The sequence below is a fragment of the Pteropus alecto genome, unplaced genomic scaffold, assembly GCF_000325575.1.
Source record: "Pteropus alecto unplaced genomic scaffold, ASM32557v1 scaffold3, whole genome shotgun sequence".
In the NCBI taxonomy this organism is placed as follows: Eukaryota; Metazoa; Chordata; class Mammalia; order Chiroptera; family Pteropodidae; genus Pteropus; species Pteropus alecto.
The window spans coordinates 31,916,802-31,921,837 of record NW_006442484.1 but is presented as its reverse complement, the minus strand read 5'-3'; positions in this window follow the sequence as shown (position 1 = coordinate 31,921,837).

Genomic DNA, 5,036 nt, shown 5'->3' with positions numbered 1-5,036 from the left:
TTTTTGATAAATCCTCTCAGAAAAGTGGGGATAGAGGAAATAGACCTCAACATAATACAGGCCATATATGACAAACCCTTAGCTAACATACTTAACAGTGAAAAGCCGAAAGCTTTTTCTTTAAGTACAGGAACGAGACAAAGGTGTCCATTTTCACTATTTTTATTCAACATAGTACTGGAAGTTCTAGACACAGCAATCAGACTAGAAACAAAATTCATCCAAATTGGAAAAGAAGAAGTGAAACTCATTATTTGTAGATCACATAACTAGACAGAGAGGATCCTAAAGATTCCACAAAAAGCTAGTAACTAATAAATGAATTGAGTAAAGTAGTAGGGTCCAAAATTAATATTCCAAAATCAGTTGTGTGTTTATTCCAGTAATAAACTATCAAAAAGAGAAATAAAGAAAACAATCCTATTTACAATTGCATCAAAAAGAATAAAATACCTATGAATAAATTTAAAGAAGTAAAAGACTGTACTTGGAAAACTATAAAACATTGAAGAAAGGAATTGAAGAAGATAAAAATAAATGGAAGAATATATCATGCTCACGTATAGGAAGAGTTAATATTGTTAAATGTCCATACTACCCAAGGCAATCTACAACTTCAATGTGATCTTTATCAAAATGCCAATGGCATTTCTCACAGAATTTAAATTTTATCCTAAAATTTATATGGAACCACAAAAGACCCTGAATAGATAAAGCAATCTTGAGAAAGAAAAATAAAATTGGAGGTATCATGCTATCTGATATCAAACTATACTGCAAGGCTATAGTGATCAAAACAGCATGGTACTAGCACAAAAACAAACACATAGATCAATGGAACAGAATAGAGAGCTCAGAAATAAACCCACACCTACATGGTCAATTAACCTATGACAAAGGAGGCAAAAAAAAAAAAAAATACAATGAAGGTAAAGACAGTCTCTTTAATAAATGGTGTTTATGTATATAAGTCTCCTTGGGCAAGGGGAAAAAAATAAACAAATGTGATTACATCAAATTAAAAATGTTTGCCTAGTGAAAAGAACCATTAACAAAACAAAAAGACAACCCACTGAATGAGAGAAAGTATTCCCCAAGGATACATCTGATAAGGGGTTAATATGGCTTAATTATCTATCTATCTATCTATCTATCTATCTATCTAGAACTTATACAACTTAGCACCACAAAAAAAAAAAAGAGAAAAAAACAATGATTAAAAATTGGCAGAGGACATAAATAGACATTTCTCTAAAGAGTACATAAAGATGGCCAACAGACATATGAAAAGATGCTCAACATCACTAATCATCAGGGAATTGCAAATTAAAGCCACAATGAGATATCACCTCATACCTGTCAGAATGGCTATCATCAATAAATTAACAAATAAATGTGGATGAGGATGTAGAGAAAAGGGAACACTTTTTGTACTGTTGGTGGAATTACAAATTGGTACATCCAGTATGGAAGATAGTGTGGAAGTTCCTCAAAAAATTAGAACTACCTTATGACCAAGCAATTTCACTTCTGGGTATTTATCCAAAGAAATCCAAAACACTAATTCAAAAAGATATACACACTCTTGTTTATTGCAGCATTATTTACAGTAGCCAAGGTAAGGTAGCAACCTATTTGTCCATTTACAGACAAATGGATAAAGAAGATGTGGTACATATGCACAAGGGAATATTACTCAACTATAAAAAAAAAGAATAATATCTTACCATTTGTGATAACATGAATGGATTTAGAGGGTACGATGATAAGTTGCTTTAAGGAAAAAAATGCTATTTTATCTATGAGGTGTTTTATGTAAGACTCATGGTAACCACAAGACAAAAAAGGGGAGACTGAGCAAATCACCAAGGAAAGCTGTCAATTTACCAAAGTTGGGAGAAACAGAGGGAAGAGTGGAGATACAAACAATCAGAAAGCCAACAATAAGATGGCATTAATATAAGTTCTTACATATCAATAATCACTCTAAATGTAAGTGGATTGAATTCACCAATCAAAAGGCACAGAGTAGCTGGATGGATTAAGAAACAAGACTCAACTATATACTGCTTATAGAAGACTCATTTCAGCTCTAAAGATACACATAGCCTCAAAGTGAAGGGATAGAAGAGCATATTTCACACAAGTGGAAACCAAAAGAAAGTGGGATGACCATGCTTAGACAAAATAGTCTTCAAGCTCAAAATGTTAACAAGAGACAAAGAAGATCGTTATATAATTATAGAAGTATCAATACATCAAGATGATATAATAATCATAAATATATATTTACCCAATAATGGAACAAATAAATACTAACAGATCGAAGGGAGAAATATACAACAATATAACAATAGTAGGAGACTTAATACCTCACTGTCAGTAATGGATACTTCATCCAGATAGAAAATCAACAATGAAACTTTGGAAATGAACCATATTTTAGAACAAATGGACCTGACATTTATAGAACATTCTACCTAACAGCATCATAATACATATTCTTCTTGAATACACACGGAAACATTCTCCAGGTTAGATCATATGATAAGACATAAAACAAACAGCAAATTTTAAAAGGTTGAAATCCTATAAATTATCTTTTTTTGACTACAATGATATAAAACTGGAAATCAACAAAAGGATAACTGGATAATTTATAAATATGTAGAAATTAAGCAACACACTTCTAAATAACCAAAGGTTCAAAGAAGAAATGAAAAAGGAAATAAAAACATTTTAGAACCAATGAAAACAAATATAACGTATTGAAAATTATGGGATGTAACAAAAGCGGTTTTGAGAGGAAAGTATATAGTGATAAATTCATATAAGAAGAATTTAGAAAGATCTCAAACAACCTAAGGAACTAGAAAAAGAAAAACAAATTAGGTCCAAAATTAGCAGAAGGGAAAATATGGTAAGAATCAGAGTGGAAAAAAATGAAATAGAGACAAGAACAACAATAGAAAAGATCAGGAAACTAACAGCCACTTCTTCAAAAAGACAAACAAAACTGACAAACCTTTAGCTAAACTAACGAAAAGACTCAAAATGAGAAATGAAAGAGACATTACAACTAATACTACAGAAATACGTAAGATCATGAGAATACTATGAACAATTATATGTCAACAAATTAGGTAATTTAGAAGAAATGGATAAATTTCTAGAAACACAAACCTTTCCAAGACTGAATTAGGAAGAAATAGAAAATCTGAACAAACTAATAACAAGTAAAGAAATTGAATTAATAATCAAAAAATCCTCAACACAGAAGACTCTAGGACCAGACGGCTTCACTGGCAAATTCTACCAAACATTAAATGAAGCATTAACACCAATATTCCTCAAACTCTTTCAATAAACTAAGGAGGAAACATGTCCAAACTCATTCTATGAGGCCAGCACTACCCTGATACTAAAGCCAGATAGGAACACCACAAGAATAGACCAATATCCTTAACTACTAGAGGTGCAAAATTCTTGACAAAACATTTGCAAACCAAATTCAAGAAGGCATTAAAAAGATTATACATCCTGTCCAAGTGGGATTTATCCCTGGATGGTTCAACATACACAAATCAATAAATGTAATACTTCATATTAATAAAAATTTTAAAATCACATTATTTCAATAGATGCGGAAGAAAGCATTTGACAATATATAACATCTTTTCATGGTAAAAACCCTCAGCAGAATGTGTATATAGTCATGAAGCACATTATGACATTTTGGTTAATGATGGACTGCACATATGTTGGTGGACCCATAAGATTATAACGGAGCTGAAAAATTCCTATCGCCTAGTGACATCTTAGCTGTCATAACATCATAGCACAATGCATTATTCACATGTTTGTGATGATGCTGGTGTAAGCAAACCTGCTACTGTGCAGGCAGTTATATACAAGTATAGCATATACAATATGTACAGTGCATAATACTTGATAATGATTATAAACAACTATGTTACTGGTTTGTGTATACTACAAAACTGAAACTGTATACCATTAAACAACTTTCCGTCCTTCCTCCCTTCTTCCAATACTGGCAACCACCATTCTACTTTCTGTATGATTTGACTATTCTAGTTACCTAATATAAACAAAATAATACAATATTTGTTTTTTTGTGACTGGCTTATATCACTTAGCATAATGTCTTCAAGCTCCATCCATGTTGTATCATAATGTCAGATTTCTTTCCTTCTTAAAGCTGAATATTCCATAGTATGTATGTATGTATATGTGCATCTATCTATCTATCTATCTATCTATCTATCTATCTATCTATCTATCTATCTATCTATCTATCTATATCTGTGTGTATTTCTATCTATCTATATACATCTATATATATACATATATCTGTATGTATGTATATATATATATCACATTATATTGATCAATTCATCTCTTGACATACATTTGGGTTGCTTCTCCCATTTGGATGTTGCCTTTTCACCTTGCTAATGGTTTCCTTTGTCATGCAGAAGCCTTTTAGTTTGAGGATTTAGTTTTGCTTTCGTTGCCTTTGTTTTTGGTGTCAAATCCAAAAAAATTATCACCAAGATTGATACCAAGGGGCTTACTTTCTATGTTTTCTTCCTAGTTTTATGTTTATGTATGAGTAAGATAGTGGTCCAGTGTCATTTTTCACATGTACCTGTCTAGTTTTCCCAGCACCATTTATTAAAGAGACTGTTCTTTCCTCATTGTATATTCTTAGGTCTTTGTTGTAATTAATTGACCATATGTGCATGTGTTTATTTCTGGGTTATTTTGTTCCATTGCTCTGTGTGTCTGTTTTTATGCCAATGCCTATATCTAAACTTTCCTCTTGGAAATTTTCTTGGTTAGGAAAATGCTTTCCAAATTACCTCTTCGCTCAGAGGGAGTTTTGAAGATGTGAGGGTTGTAGAAATTTGGGCACTAGCAGTAAATAATCCCATTATACACATAAGGTTTTCAAGGGAAATGAGCTAAGGGATGGTGTTCACAGACCATGTCCCCAACTTTTGGGTTTTCTTGGT